The sequence below is a fragment of the Macrotis lagotis genome, chromosome X (assembly GCF_037893015.1).
Source record: "Macrotis lagotis isolate mMagLag1 chromosome X, bilby.v1.9.chrom.fasta, whole genome shotgun sequence".
Lineage (NCBI taxonomy): Eukaryota > Metazoa > Chordata > Mammalia > Peramelemorphia > Peramelidae > Macrotis > Macrotis lagotis.
In genome coordinates, this window is record NC_133666.1 from 191,527,921 (window position 1) to 191,548,496 (window position 20,576).

Below are 20,576 nucleotides of genomic sequence, written 5' to 3' on the forward strand. Positions count from 1 at the left end.
TGATCCCAATATAGTGAAGTCATTTTGGTCCTCTTCAAGGATGTAGGACTACCAATCAACTACATACCAGTCACTGTGCTTTACAAAGATTATCTCATTTGATTCTCACAAAAAGCTAGGGAAGTGACCTCAGTGTTTAATCAGTCAGTGTTATGATCCCCATTTTACAGATGAAAACATTGAAAAGAGGTTAAGTGACTTGCCTTTTTATACAGCTAGTAAGCATATTTGGATTTGAACTCATGTCTTCCAAACTTCAGACCCATCATTCAGTCCCTTACATTACCTAGCTGCCTCCTTCTCAATCTTACGGAATCAATAAAGCTTCTTTACATTCCCTTGGATCTTAAAGTAAAGCAATTTTCTGGGAGAGTATTGTATACTTTTTTTTCAAAATTACCTGCTAATTATAGCTCACACTTTTATCTATTCCTAAAAGCTGTTGCTAAAAATGCTTCACTTGACAGCATTTTGCTAATGTCATTTTGGTTTCAGTATCTTTGCTAAAAATAATGAAATTGCTTTTCTTTTAAAGTGTTTTATAACTTGGACTTTTTACTAGTTCAAAGTGGCTTTTCCCCAATTAATGTAAGTCCTTAATGTTCGTGGCATTTCAGTAGGAACATTAATATCAACAAAACTCTCTCACAATCTTATGCTTCCTATGACCATGAAGTTTCAAGACCAATGAGAGAAAAAAGGTTCATATTAGAAAATTAACTTCATAGCTTTCTGACTTAAGACTTTTTTGTTTGGAAAGTTAAAAAGTTTACCCATCTGAATAACATTTAGCAATGAGTAATCTTTCTTACTTCATTAAGTGAATGACTAAATGTCACTCAATTTGACTGAAAAAATTTAAAGGAGGAGATAAAAATGTTCCTTCATAGTAAACCTAATAGCATCTGTTTCTCATCTCTAACACTTTTGAGAACATGTCATCTTCTTAGTCTTATAAAGATAATATGGTGTTTTAAATATAGATGAATATTTATTTATTCGGCAAATACTTAAAGAATGTATGCTGCATAGACATATGGTTGTTTTTTGATCATTTCAACATGTCTGAATCCCTATAACCCTGTTGAGGTGTTTCTTGGCAAAGATACTCGAGTGGTTTGCCATTTTCTTCTCTAATTCATTTTGCCCATGAAGAAACTGGGGCAAACAGAATTTAGTGACTTGCCCAGAGTCACATAGCTAGTAAGAATCTGAGGTCAGATTTGAACTCAGGAAGATGAGTCTTCCTAGTCCAGATTTGGCACTCTAGCACTGCAACATGTAGCTGCTCACTATTATGTAAGTCAGAAAATGAACCCTATTCACACCTAAGTAGTATTTGTCCTTGTCCTTCATTCTCAAAGAAGACTATGACATCAGGGAGGTGATGGCATGACAAGCCTGTGAACTGGATTTGAGTGAGGAGGTGCTGTGCTAAGTCACCAGCCTCACTTTCTCTTCCAGAACCATCCTGATCCAGTGGCCAGATATGAATCAGGATGACTGGAGATGGTCCTAGATGTGAAGTAATCAGAATTAAGTGACTTGTCCAAGGTCATTGTCAAGTGCCTGAGGCCAGATTCAAATATGGGCCCTCCAGACTCCAAGGCCAATGCTCTATCCACACCTATGTCTCCCATTTCTATGTGTATGCATTTTTTTCTTTTAAAGAATCATACTAAAAAATTGGTACTAATTCTATAGTTTGTTTTTATTGATACAAATATTGTTCTATTCTATCATTGTCCTTAAAGATATGGAAAATTTATCAGCTAGTTGAAATGATTATCAATGGGGGAATAGTGAACTTGTGTTTGAATCAGTCACTTCCAAATCTCAACGTTACAAAAAAGTCATATAAACTTCAGATATAATTCAGTTTTTTTTAAGTTTTTGCAAGACAATGGGGTTAAGTGGCTTGCCCAAGGTCACACAGCTAGGTAATTATTAAGTGTCTGAGGCTGGATTTGAACTGGTCTATGTCACTCATATGGCAATATGATATATGATAGAATGCTTTATATTGTAGTGATTTGCTCCACCTCAAAGAGCGTTCAAATCAGGGGAATCTAGGTTTAAATCCTAGCTCTGCTATTTACTGCCTGTCTTACCTTGGATAATTCATTTCCTTTCAAGTGTCTTAGTTTCCTCATCATTAAAATGGGTCAATCTGGGAGGGTGGAATAAGATTGGTTGAAATGATCTTTAGTTCTATGATAGTGACATCTTTCCAATTAGGTTTCTTCCTTAAATAAGGGTATATTTTCTATAATTCTCATTATCCTCTAAAATACTTTGTAGTTAGTAGACTGACAAAAAATATTTTCATTTATTACATATTAAAAGGTCACGGATTTAGATCTGAAAAGAACATTTTAGATCATTCATACCAACCAGATTCCAAATATAGAACACTTTACACACACCATGCTGACTTCTGTATTTATCTAAATGACTCTCTAAAGGCTCGATTTACAGTGAGTAACATGAGTAATAAAGGCACAGCATGTGGCTCAAGACTTTATTTTTACTCCATTTTGGATGCCTTGGATGAGCTTTGGAATTCACAATTTATGACCAGGGGTTAGCAAAACAATGTCTCAGCCCCGAACCTGATCAGGTACTTTCATTTGAGCCATTCTCTGAGCTATCGTATCTTTTCTTGTACCTCCATTTCCTCACTTTTTTTTTAACCTTTAGTTGTGGGAATGATAAATAATACAACATTGTTTCTGGAAGAGGCATGTCACTTGATTGCCTATTTTTTCTCTCACCATCCCTATGATTTATAAACCTTTTCTCTCTACCACTGTCACAAGAGAGAATATGGGGATACTTCTGTCACATTATCAGTACTTAAATGCTTTTTCATTCATTCATTCATTCATTGCAAACTCTTTGAATACTTTGATTAGAGTTATAGGATCCAGTTAGAGAATGAATGATTTTCAAGGGTTCCCATTTAGAAACACAAAGTTAGCTTATTTATGAATTTTGTCAGGAAAGACACAAGCATGTGCTAAGAGATTGTACTTAAAAGGATCATATTGTAAATAAAATCTGGGTTCCCTGGACAAAATTACATTTTTTGGCAATATTTTCAAAGGATGACAAGTATCTTCCAAGAGCTCCATCTTTCACATTAGGTAGTTGCCCTGAATGAGTTCATCTTCCAAAGTGTCTAATGAGTTCATCTTCCAAAGTGTCTAATATAAGCTCAGGGAAGACAAGAAAGATATTTCAATAAATGTGAATAGATTCCTGCAACCAGGAATCTATATTTTTCTCTTTTAATTCTGCAATTTAACATTGTTATTTATTGTTGTTTAGTTGTTTGCATTTGTTTTTAGTTTTCAGTCCAATCCTTTGTGTGTAAAGATATTAGAGTGGTTTGCCATATTCTTTTCTAGCTCATTTACAAATGAGGAAAACTGAGTCAAATAGAGTTAAATGACCTTTCCAGGGTCACAAAGCTAATCAGTGTCTAAGACCAGATTTGAACTTAGGAAGATGAGAATTCCTGACTCTAAGTCTGGCTCTATCCACTCCAACACTGAGCCTTAAATCAATCCAAATTACAATGTAGCTCCTACCTCCAAAGAGAAATCAGAAGATGCATCATCACTCTCACTGAAAAAAATTTTGAGAGACCTAAGTGACTTCAGAAATGAACAGGGTGTTAAATAGATTTGTACTGGCTATGTAATTATTATCAAATTCCTGTTAGTTAATACATCTATTTAGCATTAAATACTCTTGAACTGTTCTGCACATGAATCATTTAAAAAAAGATTACCTGTTCCTAAATTGTAGACAAAACATTATTCACAAGTTAGCTTGAGTAAGTATATTAGGAATAGTTTATTATTTTATTGGCTCATCTAGAATTAGTTCACTTATTCTCAGGTTAATCATTTAATGATTTCTTTGGAAGAAGGGGTCAGGTTTTTGTTTTTTATTTTTTTTAATGTTTCTAATCTAGGAAAGTGGTTATAATGACTCTGAAGTAATAGAGTTTATGAAAAATTTTGGTTTCTTTTCATGTCAGGAAAATCTGATTTCATTTATTTGGTATATATTTCATCATATCAAAGCAAAAGTATCCTGATGCAGTGATAATGTGGTATAAAGCACAGGACTTTGAGTAAAAAGGGACTGGGTTTGAACATGTGCACTTTGGGCAAGTCACAATCTTTCTAGGCTATAATTTTCTTATCTGCAAAACCAAGGGTGTAGACTACCTCATTGCCCTTTCAAACACAGGGCCATATGCATCCCACAAGAGTCTCACGGGGGCACTTGAACCAGATTAAAATGTCATTGAGAAATATTTTGCAAAATAGATAAAAATTCAATAAAAGACATAAATATTACATTTTAAAACAAACTCTATATTCAGTCTTATGGACATTTTGTTCTGATTAGTTGTCCTTTTTTTAAAATATGAGATTAATATCACTAGACCAAATGACTTCTGATCTTTCTTCTAGTTCTAGATTTATCATCTAGGTTTATTCTCTGAACCTTTATGTCTACTAAGGTCCTACAATTTCTATTTGTTTTTATTTTATCAATGAACTTCAATCATTAATGGTGAAAATCATTCTTAGAGAAAGAATTTTTTCCCCTCTTTTATAGTTTCCAATTATCTTAGTCAACTTGCCAAGTTTTCTGACACAACTATGACCTTGGTTTAAAATTCCTAGTATTCACAACACCTTAACCTATCCATCTCTTTCTGCAGTACACATGCCAGGTTGCCTCCTAATCTAAAAATTTGTCATCAACTTTTTAAAAATTTGTCTTCAAGTTGAGATTCAAGAGTCTGAATGAATAGGAATTATTATATAGACCAATCTATATAATAGAATCAGCACATTACAGAGACTACAGTTTTTAAAGGACATTTAAAATTGGACTATAATTATTACCACTACTACTAATATGACTACAATTGCTACTAATATTGCTACTACTGATAGCTAGCAAATAATTATGAAGTTCTTCATGGCTTATAATTATAATTAATAATAATATAATTATCTTATTTTAACCTCATAACAACTCTGGGATATAGGTTTTATAATTATTCTTTTATAGATTAGGAAACAGGCAGATAATAGTTAAGTGACTGATTCAGATGATACAACTAGCAAGTATTTGAGGAAGGTCTTCCTGAATCCAAAACTCTATTTGTTGTACCACTTAGCTGCTGTCTACTAATATGCCAAGTACTTTTTTATTTTTTTTATTTTTTATTTTTTGTAAGGCAAACGGGGTTAAGTGGCTTGCCCAAGGCCACACAGCTAGGCCATTACTAAGTGTCTGAGACCAGATTTGAACCCAGGTACTCCTTACTCCAAGGCCGGTGCTTTATCCACTATGCCACCTAGCTGCCCCTTATGCCAAGTACTTTTGAAGAGTTATCTATTAGGTGATTATCATTGTTTCTGATGTTTAGACTCATATGGTCTCAGACCTTAGAGTTTATACCTCTAATCTACCTTAGAGAAAATTATCTAATTCTTTGCAACTATTTTGACTATAAAGCAGAGTGTTTTCTTTTTTCTTTTTTGCTTTTTCTGGTAAGACAATGGGGTTAAGTGACTTGCCCAAGGTCACACAGCTAGATAATTATTAAGTGTCTGAGGTCAGATTTGAATTCAGGTGCTCCTGATTCCAGGGCTGGTGAAGTAGACTTTTTCATAACAAATCTCATATCTCTGAAATTAAAAAAAAACCTTTCAATTCACATAATTACAAAATGTCAGGACTAGAAGGAACTTTAAAATCATCTACTCTATTCCCCTATTATAAAGAAAAATAGAAGATTTAGGAAAAGAAATGATTTACCCCTTGACCCAGAGCTAGTTAATCTTGATTAGAACCTTACTTTGCTATATTTATTGAGTACCTGCTGCTATCCAGGACTCTGCTAGAAACCATGGTATAATTCAAAGGAAATGTGAGAAACAGTTCTAGCCTATAATGTATGCATAGACTCATATAAATACATATCCTTTCTCTTTAATGAAAGAGATTGGGAATGAATAGAAGATAAAGTAAGTCTATTGTTATACTGTTAGGTCTCAAGTCTTTGTTCATATTTTCTTTTATCTTTTTCCACCCCACTTTGGAAAAGTTATTAAAGTCTCTGGATTTCAGTGTCCTCATCTATAAAATGAACTAGATGATTTTTGATGCCCTTTCATCTCTAGATCTATGGTATTATGCACTCAACAACAATTTATCAAGATTCAATTGTATTTAAGGTACTGGGCCAGGAACTGAAAAAAAAAAGAAAAAATAATACATCTCTTCCCCTCTTGAAGTTTATAATTTAATATGGGATAGCAGAAGGGATAAAACATAGATAGATTCATTTAAATAAATACAAAATAGAATGTGATTCTTTATTAATGTCTTCTTTTAATGCCTTTTTGAAGAATGGAAGAGATCCTAGTTTCACAAAGATTATGACAGCTAAGTACATGATCAGACAGATTTGACTAAGTCAGGGAGTTTTTAAGTATGGGTCAAGTGACAGACAACTCCAAGGACCATTTTAAGTTTAGTGAGACATCACCAGGTTAGTAGCAGAATGAGGCATTTTAAAACCTCAGTAACTCTAGAAGACTTTACTACAATGTAGAAAAATTATGGTTTATATTAGCAGGGGCAGGACCTATATTGACCAAATCATGTATTCCTGAAGAAAGAATGTATGGGAAAAGCATTTATTAAATATTTGCCATGTGCCAGTCACTGTGATAAGCAATGAGAATCTAAATTCAAGCAGGCAATATATTCCCTGCCCTCAAGGAGCTTACAGTCCCATAGGGAAAGAAAACCCAGGGCTATAATGGGTTGGCGATATCCAGGCAGCAGCATGGTTAGGGAATGGCAGGTAAATGAAGAGTGGACTGTGCTCCTGACAAGACATCTAACAAAGGTCTCAGGTATAGAAATCAGCTTCCAGAGGGAGAAAGATAAGGAAGATGACTGGAGAAGAGGCTCAATGATTTGGAAATAGAGATTTTGGAAAAAGAAAGATAAGACAAAGAACTCTTAGAAATTTTAAGTGTGGGGAAGATCATAATTCTAGCATTAGAAGGGATGTAAGGAATCATCTAATCTAACCCTTTCATTTTATTTATGAGTTAAATGGCTTCCCAAAGTCAAATTAGCATTTCAAAATTTTTACCTGGTTTCTGTCTTTTAATCAGAAATACTTAAAATGCTCTCTTTATGAGATGTGGTTTTGGTGTTTTTTTGGGTTTTTTTTGCTTATGGACAAGTTATATACTTGGTTGTAAACCCTGATCTTTTAGCTTTGGGCATAACATATTCCAAAATTTTCTTTACTTTGACATAGCTGGTGCCAATTCTTATGTAGTCTTGATTGTAATTCCTTAGGAGCTGACATTTTCCTTTTTGGATTCTTTATCTTGACAAGGAACCTGTGGATATGGCATTCAAAAATTTTCATTTTGGTATTTCTGTAAGGAAATGATTGATAGATCATTTCTAATTTTTTTAACTTTTAGTTCTAATTTGGATAACTTTGATTTATGATTTCTTGAAATTTAGCATATAGATTTAAAAATATTTATGATTCTTAGAAGTCTGAGTTATAAATGATTTTTTCTTGACTTGCTTTCTAAGACAATAGATTTTGAAAGTAAATAATATACATTTTCTTCTAGTTTCAAAGTCTTTTGATTTTATTCTAATATTTTATTGTCTTTTGTAGTGATTGAGTTCTATTTGTTTATTTCTAATTATCTAATTATCTAATTATCAGGGAATCAAAATCAAAATCGCAACTAAAATGAAAAGGCAAATCTGAGAGTTATTACAAAGGAAAATCCATTTATTTAGCAACTGAAATGGGTATAACAGATAATTAAAATGATTGTTGAGTGCTGAAAAAAGTGAAAGAGAAGGAAAATCAATGATGACCCACGATTGAACTAAGCCTTGGAAAATTTTTGAAGTAAAATAAATCTGATTGTTCTTAGTCTCTCTTCTCTTTTCTCTTTCTCCTAGACCCCATTCTTTTCAGAATCTAATCCCTTTAAATTCTGTACCTAAATCAAGACTCGTTCTTATAGAAGAACATAAAATCATTTTTTCAATTTTGCGGTCTGTGTGTATGTTGGTGTTTCTGAACCTATGATTTCATTATTGTGTGGAATTCCTGGTGAGTTATTTCCCCGTCCCCAAATTTAAAAGGTGACTGTCTTGTTATTTAGAAAGTTTTAGAAAGTTGCCTGGGGCATTGGAAGGTTGAGTCACTTAAGTTTTAGTGTTACTTGCATTTTAAAATGAATCTAAGTTTAAAGATTCAAAAGACCTTAGAAAGAATTTCAGGTATGGATTTGCAAATGGGGTAATTGGTAGAATGGAGTGGACTAATAGACCTTTTGGGGGCAGGTGGGACTTGATATCTCATTATAGAGGCAGATACTTGCATGTGTGAGAGACTGACCTTGATCTTAAATTTCACACACAGTGATGAGAAGAATGGTGACACCATGATCAGAAATGGTGAAGTTGGGAAAGAAATCCAATTTCTGTGTGTGTGTGTGTGTGTGTGTGTGTGTGTGTGTGTGTGTGTGTGTGTGTGTTTGTGTTTGGAAAATGAGGACTTCAGTCTGGGATATCTGGGGTTTAGGGAGGCAGTGTAGTATTATGGGTAAAGAGCCAGCCTTAAAAATCAAGAAAACTTGAATTCAATATAGCTTCTGAAACATTTACTGGAGGACCCGCACAAATCACTTAACCTCTTTGTAACCCTAGGCAGTTCTCTGCAAATACAAGTCACAGAGGAATTGCTTATTTGAATTGGTAAAAGAAATTTCTGCCTCATGAATTCCCTATTATCAGTAAAATGACATATCTGAACCAATAGTGAGTTTAAGGTAACAGCTAGATTGACCAAATTCAAGAGTCCTACAGGGAATTGGAAATATAAATCATGAATTGGACTGAGAATACAGGAATAGAGATAAATAAAAAATCAGTAGGGAAGAATAATATTAAAACATGAAGTGTTTATAGACTTTGCTGTCATGGTCCAATTCTGCAAAAAGATATTTGAAAAGCTCCCAAGTTTTATCACCTCTGGGAGCAACAATAGAGGGGGAAAAATAGAAATGACTACAACAAAATCTGAGTTTATTGTTATTTCTTACTACCATTTAGTAACAGTTTAGATGGGGGGACTGCAGAAGTTTCTGGAGCTTATCTGGCAGGGAGAAAAGGTTAGGAGGTCATTGCATAAAAATAAGGAAGATAATGAAGACTCCTTTTGGTATAGAAATGTTTCATCAGACCAGAAAACAAACTACAGCCTTCTGAACTGACAAGGCTAATTGCTTATAGTTCAATAAGGCTGAACAAGGTTGTAGTGTAAAAAGCAATTTTTACAAATGGAAATGTACTCACCAGTTTTCCAAGTATGGCTATACTCTACCCAACCTGCACACACTCCATACACACACATACAAATACCTGAAAACTATCTAAAATCATAGTATACCAGCAAGATAAAATATTGGAGGAAATAGAAGTATCTGTAGGCAATTAAGAGATAAGGTTAGGAAAATATTAGAGTTAGTATACGGTTAAAGTTATGAATATAATTCAAACCTAAAGAGAAGAACTTTAAGGTAAAATTACCCACAAGTTCTATCTCTCATCCCCATCCTAATGTTAAATGCCAGCCTGATTTCAAACAATTACAGATATTTTAAGCAGCCATGCTATTCATTTTACTTTTATCCATTAGGTTCAAGTGCTTAGTAATATTAATTTATCTCTCTCTACATTTTTCAAGACAAGATAGACCAGTACAAATCAAAGTATGGGATAGCAGGTGGTTGATAAATGAAATCTTTATGTTAGCTATCTTCTCTCATCTATATAGTCTATCTTAATTTTTAGATGCTGCTTATAGGATTTAGTAAAGAATGTTAACATGTCTATGAAATTTATAGATTTTATTAAGATTTTGTAAAGTACATATATATAATTTACAAATTTCTATAAAATATATAATGATAATTCTATTTTCATTTTATAAAACCTAATTTGCTTAATTTTTAAAATCATTTTTGCTTATATAATTGAATACTGAATATCCTGACAATTTTGTTTCTCCAAATTCAAAATAAGAAATTTAATTATAATGCTTCATGGAGCAGCTAGGTGGTACAGTGGATAGAGTACTGGCCCTGGAGTCAGTCGGGAGGACCTGAGTTCAAATCTGCGTTGGACACTTAATAATTACCTAGCTGTATGACCTTGGACATGTCACTTAACCCCATTGCCTTGCAAAAAAAGGGGACTAATTTATACAACTATAGACTTCCATATAGACCCTTCCATCAATCTTACTTCAATTGAGAAGCACAAAGATGCTTTTCACTTTACCATTCAGTTGAAATTGCTCATTCAAGACCTAGTCAAACTCCTATTCTTCTTTGAAGAAAATTTGGAAGTGGATCAAATCCCAGATATATTTCATACTATCTGGATGGCCTGATCAAGTCATTTAAACTTTCTGGGTCTTATATGTACATTATAAACACAAAAATAAGGAAGATACTGAAAATTCCTTTTGGTATATAGAAATGTTTCATCAAACAAGAAAACAAGCTACAAATCTGCACTGACAAAGCTAATTGCTATAGTTCAATTATATATACATTAGGGGATTGTGCTCAGTGACTGCTAAAATATCTTTCAGCTTTACATTGATATTCTTATATTTCTCTTGTTTTCCCTGAAACATTTCTATACCTTGTATATTTTACTTTGTATAATGAAAGTAACAATATTGCCTAAATTAATTCACAGATTTAGTGTTAAATCCATTAACCACTAAAGTGTTAATTTATTGTAATAGAAAGAATAAAAAAAAATCATCCAGAGAAACAATAAAACCAAGTGTCTGAAGGAATATAATGAAAAACTTAAAAGTCCAAGGATGAGGTCTTAGTAGTACCAGATCTCAAATTGTAGTACAAGTCTTTTTATCATAAAAACTATTTGGTAATGATGAAATAAAAACAAAAAAGTGAATTAATTGAACAGAGTAGATAAATAAGATCTAGGGCAATCAAATGTAGTTTGATAAATCCAAGGATGTTAAATTTTGGGGTAATTAATGATTCCCATTTGGAGAAAAAATTTGCCAGGAAAACTGAAAAGTCATCTGTCAGAAATGAGATTTAGACTAATTTCTCACACCATATATAGTGAGAAGCTCCAAATGCATCATGACAAAATCATAAAAGATCATGTCTAAATAAATTAGAGACAAAGAGAATATGTCTTAACTATAATTAGGGGGTATTTCTTGACCAAATAATAGATGAGATGGTCATAAAAGATATGGTACATAATTTTGAATTCTAACAGATGGGAACTTTTGCCCAAGCAAAATCTTTGTAGTAAATTTCTCCAATAAAGTTGTGATATCGAAGTTAGAAATGAAATGGATACAAATATGTAAGAACAAGGGTGATTGATTCCCCACTAGAAAAATGCTTAATGGATTAGAATAAATAGTTCTCAAAAAAGATAATTATATGAAATATATCTCATAATCATTTTGTCAAAAAAGAAATGTAAATTGAAATGATTCTAACATTTTACCTTGTACCCAGCAAATTGGCAAAGGTAATAAAATAGGAGAATGGCAATTATTGAAAGGTGTATTGGAGGATAGAAACATTAACGTTTCTGATGGATATGTAGGTAGTCTAGCCATTGTGGAAAACAATTTGGAATTCTACTGTGAATACCATGAAAAAACTTGCTAACATGAATATCCTTTGACCCAACAATAACATCATACAATTAGGTTTACAACCTAAAAAGTTTAAATATGGAGGGGAAAAACCCATATGTCAATAGAATTTATATCAGCACTTTTCATTATAGCAAAGAATTGGAAACAAAGTGAATGCCAATAGATTAGGAAACAACTGAAAATTTATGTTATATGAATATAATGGAATATTATTATTATAGCATAAGAAGAAATAACATGATAGAATCAGAGAAACCTGTAAAGATTTGTATGAATAGATGCACAATGCAGTGAGCAAAATCAGAACAATTTATATGACTATAACAACATAAGCAATTTGAAAGACTAATTCTGATGAATACGGCAATAAGCAATGATGACTACAGAAGACAGAAAATGCTTTCCCTACTTGGCAGAGGGGTGATAGCCTACAGGTACAAAATGAGACATAATTTTAAATATGGTCAAGAGGTAGATTTGTTTTAATATTAATTATTTGTTAAAACATTCATGGAATCCTTTAGTTGAGAGCATACAAAGATATTGTTCCCTTCACCAGAAAGGGTGAGTGCTTCTTTTATGTGTGGTGGGAGTCAGGGAGAGGGAGTTGTCTAAAGAAGAAAAGACATAAACTAATACACAGAGACATAGGGTGATTTTACTATGACAGTGTTAAATATATACTGAAAAAAACTGTGCAAAATAAAAGTTTACAATTTCATGCACTTGCATTTTAAAACTTCATGCTTATTGATGTTAAGTTTATATTTAAACAGTAAAATTTTAAGAAAAATACCTTGTATAAGTTACTCGTATAATTAATTATTTTTCTTTTTCCTGGAAGTTTTTATAAGGATGGGAAGTCTTTGAATAGCAGTCTGTTTTCCATGTGTTTCTGAGACTAGTTCTCCCTATTTCATTGAGTCTGGAAGTGCAACAGCTATTTATGAATTTTATCACATTCCTGACTGTTTTGGGAGCTTTGACCTGTTCAGTGTCCATCCTGGACTGTCTTGCCCCTCCTTACTAGCTTGGTAATCTCCAGGTACTGGGAGTTTGCTTTATTGGTGCCAAACTTAGAGCAACCATCTAATTGCCTTAGTCTACCGCTGAAATCTTGAATTCATAACCTCAGCTTCTCCATTAGCTGAGTGTGAGCTTGACTACAGAATATGTCTGCTGCTGGAGAAACAGCCTTAATTAAGTGTAAGGGTGCATTGATCATCTACATAGGTTGTCTAAATGTGACTCTGTGGAAGACAGGGATAGAGTTGTCTGGAATCCTATCTTCTCATATTCAAGAGAGACTTTGATTTGTTTCTAGAGGAGAGCAGGAGAATGGGCCTTGAGACTGGCTATTGCATTCTTCTCTGGGAAAATATTTGTAGTTCAGGGACATAATTTTTAAGCTACTCCTCTTCATTACTCAATTTCTTGAAAAGGCTATAAACACATGTTACCCACCTCTCTCTTTTCCCTCAATTTTTAACCCTTTGTAATTTGTCTTCTAAACTGATTACTTAACTGAAACTTCTGATGTTGCCAATGATGTATTTAAAAAAATAAAAGTTTGAGATTAGACCCCAATTAGTATAAAATATGAATCTCTTTAAAGTAGTCATATGATTTCAGATTTGAATTATTTGAAGTTACATTTATTTAATATATAGTAATTAGCTTTAGCCCTATAGAAATATATATAACCCGAATTCGAATAATGTGACCATTTTAGGGAAGTCATTATTTGTACTAATTAGGGAGGAAAAAACAATTCAACAAAACTAAGCAACATATAGAAAAAGTCTACTATCATGTACAGTGTGTCACACCATAGTTTTCCAGCTCTCAAAAGATAGGGGATGTTCAGTTTCATATTTTTTCTTTGAGATCAAGCTTAGTCAGAATAATTTCACAATATACATAGCATTTTTTAAAATTTACATTGCTGTAGTTAGGGAGGATATTTTTTACTGGTTTATTTTACTTTACTTTGCATCAGTTTTCATGTCTTCCTATCCTTCTCTTTATTCATTGTCCTCTATAACACAGTAATATTCCATTACATTCTCTTTTTTTTAGGTTTTTGCAAGGCAAATGGGGTTAAGTGGCTTGCCCAAGGCCACACAGCTAGGTCATTATTAAGTGTCTGAGACCAGATTTAAACCCAGGTACTCCTGACTCCAAGGCCGGTGCTTTATCCACTATGCCACCTAGCCACCCTTTCCATTACATTCTTGTATCAAAACTTACATATCCTAAAATCTATGGGTAACTATTTTGTTTTCAGTTCTTTTCTACTACAAAAAGTACTACTGCAAAATATTTTTTAATATATAGGATTTTCTTGTTATCTCTTTACTAGCATGGAATATATTCCTGGCAGTGGAATCTTTGGACCAAAGGATATAGACATTATACTTACTGTCTTAGGATAATTCTAAGCTGTTTTTAATGCTTGAACCAATTCAAAGTTCCACCAATTGTATCTTTCTTTCTAATTTTTGGACATTTGTTATTCACATCTTTTGTCATCTTTGCAAATTTGGTGAGGGGGAAATGAATCTGAGTTTTTTGATATACATTTCTTTTGATATTATTCGAGATCTGGATAATTCTTTCCTATAATTTTTAATAGTTTGTAAATTTTCCTTTGAGAACTGTTAATATTCTTGACCACTTATTTTTAGGGAATGAATTTGGGTAATATATTTCCATTAGTTTCACCTATATTTTGTATATTGGACTCCTTTCAGAGATACTATTGATAATTTTTTTCCTCCACAGTTAATACTTTTTTCTCCTTATTTAGATTGTATTCATGTTAAAGCTTTTCAATTTCATATCATTAATATTATACATATTTTATTTATTGTGATCCTATCTATATCTTGTGATTTAGAATTTATCCCCTATTCATATTCATATTAAATGTAACAGTCATTCTTCTTTTTTTAATTCAAATTTTTATGATATGACCTTCATGTTCAGGTAACATATCTACTTTGGACTTCTTATATCATATGATTTAAGATGCTGGTTTATACCTCATTTCTTCCAGATAATTTTCTAGTATTCTCAGCAATTTTTGATGCAAAAAGAGTTGTTTCAAGATAATTTATATTTGAAAGTTTAACAAACATTGTATTAATTGAGATATTAATTTCTGCTTCTTCCTTGTCTAATCTGCTTTATTTGTCCACTTTTCTATTTTTAATTGGTACCAAATAGCTTCAATGATACTTGTTTAACAACAAGATCTTAAAAAAAGCATGTGTAACACATTACATTTTATTCTATTTTGATAACATTTTCTAAGTCTAGATTCTCAACAAAACAATAAATCAAACCCTAATTGATAGCATTCACTGAGTTCTGAGGTGTAAACTTCACTGAGAAAATGTAACAACTGGTTCTTAGGAGTTGGTTTAATATGGCTAGAGCACACTCCTGAAAAAATATATTAATTGCCAAATAGAATGGTCTTGTCTCATCTCTCCTCCTTCTTGATTTGTAGCAGTTGACTCTTCTGATCATCCTCTCCTCTTAAATATTCTGTCTTCTCTAAGTTTTCATGACTCTCTTTTAGTTACTCTATTATCTGCTTAACTCCTTGGTCTCCTCTACTGGATTATCTGTATCACCTCCTCAGTTACCGGTATACTCACAAGATTGTATCCTAGATCTTTTTTTTTCTTTCTCAGCCCTCCCTTATTTGTTGACACCATGCATTTCTCTATAGATAACTTTTGAAGTAACATAGATCCAGTCCTTTTATTTTGCCTTGATTTCCTTTTGTAAATCAGGCATCTACTCCCTTTTGGACATTTAAAAAATGGATGTCCTATGGGAATCTCAAACTTAGTATGTTCAGAACAAAACTCATAATATTGATCCAAACCCAATCTCTTTTAGGATTCCCTGAATAGTAGCATCCCTTTTGTCACCCAAGTTTGAAAACTCAGCAATATCTCTGATTTCCCATTTTCCCTGACCTCAAAACCCATTTTCTCTTATCTTGTCTAATTCTGTCCATCTAACTTCACAAAATTTTTTGTATTTATACTTTTGTTTCTACAAATATAGTACCCTCATCATCTCTCAAATGGACTATTGGAATAATTCATTGCAAAGTTTCCATGCTTCAAGTCTCTCCCTTCTTGAATCTAACCTATGCACAAATACTGAAGTGATTTTCCCAAATGCAAGCCTGACCACATCACTCTCCTACTCAAAAAAAAATCCCATTATTTGCCTCAAGGATCAAATAGGAACTCCATTTTTTTGGCATTTAAAGGTCTTTATAATCAGATCCTAATCTCTATTTTCAGTCTTATTATACAATAATTTATACAAACTGTTTTTTTCCTTGTTCCTCATAAATGCCATTACATATCCTATCATCATATATCATATCTTTAGTATTGGTTTTGCATTTTTTGGAATGCACACCTCCTCACCCTTTAGAATTCCTTATTTTCTTCAAAACTGTTTATGTTCCAACTTATACATAAAGTTTTTCATGATAACCCCAGCTATTAGCTCACCTTTCTCCCTCCTCCCATTAGCTTGCATTTTTTTATTTTGTATGTGTTCTCTTCCCTCAACCCCCTGCCCAGAGGATGTAGACTGCTTAGGGCAGGAACTCTTCCATTTTTGTCTTTATATCTGCAATGTCTGGTATTTTCCCTGACAATTTAGTGGGTGGTTAATAAATAATTGCTGACAAGACTAAGTTCAAAAAGACTCAACATTGGTGGGGTGGCCACCAAATGATGAATTTTTTTAAATAACTACAACAGTTTTTGAAGGTGGTCCACTAAGCTTTGAAGAGGTTACAACCTATAACAGTGGAGGAATGACCCATATCTTTGAAATAACAGGTCTTCTGAGGTATTAAACTGAACAGCATCAAAAATCTTGAATAATTAAAAATGTGGTTGCTTTTCATTTGGTCTACACACTTAGCATTTAATTATAGGATTTCCTTTTAACAATACAATGGTTAGGGTGCAGTGGATGGAGCACCAGCCCTGGTGTCAGGAGGACCTGAGTTTAAATCCAACCTCAGACATTTAATATTACCTAGCTGTATGACCTTGTACAAGTCACTTAACCCTATTGCCTTGCAAAAAAAAAGCCTAACCCAATATTGTGGTTTGTAATTTCCTTCTCCAGCTCATTTTATAGATAAGAAAACTAAAGCAAACAGGATTAAGTGACTTGCACATGATCACACATCTTATACATATCTGAGGCTACATTTGAAATCAGTCTGCTTAAAGACAATTTTGAAGGCACTATATATGTATATATATATACATATATACATATATACATATATATACACACATACATATATATACATATATGTATGTATGTGTATATATATATATATATATATATATATATATATATATATATATGTTTTCTTGGACCATTTTCCTCCTCATTCATCTTCACTAAACACCTCTCAGAAAAGCAAGTGATAGAAATCTTCCTGTCCAATCAGCACAAGTTAAGAGAAAAAACCTGTTCCTTTACCTCACCATTAGCACAAACTTGCCTGACTAATAAAATGGCCAAGTGCCACCTAGCTAAATAATTTTTCTGGGTCCATTTCATAGTGTCAACTAGTTTATCACTTCTGTCAGTTGCTAGGTTCAGACCCAGGGCTTTATGATTCACTTCATAAATTATACATTAGCTTTAGATGTTGCCAGTCAGAAAACTGATTTAGATGTGTATGGTGCCAAATGCATTCATTTTATTTAAAAAGGACTGAATGATCATTTACTGACACTATGGATTTCATTTCACTGAATCCTTGGGATGGCAAGCTTTTCCTATAATGTAAAGTACAGTTTGGGGACTTCTTTATAAATGCTGTAAGGGGAATTTGAAAATGTTATTCTTTATGTTGAGTCAAAAAATCTACTAGTAAACCTAAATTGGAATCACTGGTAGATTTGGATCTAATACAAGGAATAACATTTTTGAGTGCTTTTTTAGAGAGAGTATGAAGTTCTTAGGAATTACATTTTATATTATTCTGAGCCAAAATCTGCCATTGATTCTAATCCAGGCTTTTGAAACAAAATGGAACATGTCTATTTGCTCTTCTAAATGACAATCCTTTCACATCTATAATTTCATTTTATTCACAGAATAACACCGATGAATGACTAAAATAGAGCTCTTTATCCTCAGTGTACAGAAGGTGACACTGTCATTGAGAGGTTAAGTGACTTGGCTTATGGTAATACTACAGCTGATTAATGAAAGGGACCAAAATGCAATCTTCTGATTTCCAGATTGTGACAATACCTTTCCTCTTTTTTATTATTTCCAATTTATCATACATATGTATATTTATCTATCTAGCTATCCAACTATCCATCCACCCATCCACCCATTCATCACTCTCTCTCTCTCTCTCTCTCTCTCTCTCTCTCTCTCTCTCTCTCTCTCTCTCTCTGGTTGTGTATATAGTTGTTTGCATGTTCCCTCCCTCATTGGACTGTGAGGACCTTAAGAGCAGGGACTGTCTTGATTTTCTTTGTATCCTTTGCCCTTAGCATAGTGTCTGGCACATACTAGATGTTTAATAAATATGTTTTGATTGGCTATCTTTCTAACAGACCAATTGCCTTCACTTTAGAATCATCAGTTTGGCAGCTCTATAGAGGTTCATTTGGAGGTGAGAGAGAGTCAAGACTAAGGAACAATTTGGGGGCTACTCCAATAGTATAGATAAGAGGTGATGAGGACCTGAATTAGGGTGATGACTGTGAATGGGAGAGAAAAGAATAGATAACATATAGAAGAGGTAGAATTGACACAATTTAGAAACTGGCTGGATGTGAGGTTTGAGGGAGAAAAAAAGAGTCAAAGATGACTCAGGTTGCAAGTCAAAGTTATTAGAAGGACAGTAGTGCCTTCAAAAGTAACAAGCAGGTTAGGAAGAGAGGAGTATTTGGGGGGTAAGACAAGCTTTAAAAGCCTTATTTTTGTTAACAGAATGGTAGTGTGACATAGTGGCGGAAGAAAGTTGACTTCAAAGTCAGGAAGATTTGAGATTCAAGGCTCTCCTCTGTGCTCCAGGAAATTCCACAAGACTATTGAAGAGGGTATCAATCTGCAATGCCAGGTACTCCTCAACAGGAACTTTCTATGCTGGTGAAACCACAGATGTGGAAAATTATTTTTCTTTTATTAATATCTTTTATTTTTAAATCATCTTTATTGCCAAATACATCTCTTAATCATTCCTTAAACCTAGCATGATATGTATCACAGCAAGGATTTGGCAAGAGGAAAAAGAAACAATTCAGCAAAACCAAACATGTTAATGTGTCTAATGTATATCCAATATTCCATACATAGTCTCCTGCTTTTGAAATGAGAAGGGAAAGTGCTACATTTAACTCTTCTCAGGGTCAAGCTTGGCCATTATAATTAACTAGAGTTCAATTTCTTTTTTAATGTAAAGATAACTTAAGTTTCAGTTCCACATAGAAGTCACCCATTAAGCTTTTGTTGAACCAATGATTAGAAGAACTGATAAATGTTTTTATGAGATTTGCTGTGACTGCTATAAAATTAAAGTTTTGAAATGTCATGTTGCCTTGACATTATATTATGTTATCCAAATTTATGCTTATGTAGAAAGCATGTTATAACATTGGGATAGCATGAATGAGTCTTAATTTTTATTAAGAGTATTGATTGGAATGATATTTAAAATAATGTCATAATCATGGAAAGAAACCTGACCTTTTATTTCAGGTGAAGACTCACATGTTTGGACATCAAAAGGTAAAGAAAGTCCAATAATAATGATTCTCCTGATAAATTAAATGTCAATCATTTACTTATTTGTTGATTATAATTTACCCGATGGATTATTTCCACTTTTTTTTCCTGTTGGATTATGTTACTTGTAGGAGGGGAATTTAAAATGGTGGTGTAATCTTTTCTTTAAAAAAATTTAAAAAATTCTTTACAGTTTTAAATTCTTTCCCTCTCTCATCCCATCCCACATTCATTGAGAAAGCAAGAAATACAGTTCCAATTCTACATATGGCATTGTGCAAAACATATTTCTACATTAGATATGTGAAAAAAATAGAAAAATAATCTATACTCAGAGTTCATCAGTTCTCTCCCTGGAAGTGGATGCATTATTTTTTTTCATAGACTTCCTTATCATTTAGAGTTTTGTTATGAAATAAATTAATTAGAGAGGTCCAGAGGTCATTAATCCAGTACATATCTGATTAGGAATCTCTCCCACCTCCAATAATTTCAACCAAGAACCATTCAGATTCATCTTGATGGAGAACAATCCCTTGAAACAATTCTAATTGCTTAGAAATTCGTGCTTATGTCAAGTTAAAAACTGCCCCCCTCTGAAACTTTTAATCTAATTGTCCTTAGCTTTATATTTTAGCACTGAAAAATTATTCTAATGTGTCCACAATATGATAGGTCCTTCCTTGAAGACAACCATCTACATAAACTCACCAAGATATTTCAAAGTTTAGCAATTTCTTCCAGAAGTTCATGAATTTAAACCAAGTAACTTGGACTCACTCAAATGTCATTCCATATATTCATTTATCTTGTGTTTAATTTTCTATTGATTATTTTTGTTCTATGTTTTCCAGTTGGAATATTCCTTTCCATTATAGAAAAAATAACAACCACAAATGAAAGCAAAAATGATATTTCTTCTTTCTGTATTCCATTATCACTG

At 32.9% G+C, this 20,576-nt stretch overlaps 1 protein-coding gene across 9 annotated transcripts in view; it reads right to left on the reverse strand.

Moving 5' to 3' along the window:
- SLC24A2 (solute carrier family 24 member 2) overlaps nt 1-20,576 on the reverse strand; it is a 305,116-nt gene that overhangs the window by 244,844 nt on the left and 39,696 nt on the right. The gene's annotated exons all lie outside the window — the stretch shown is intronic.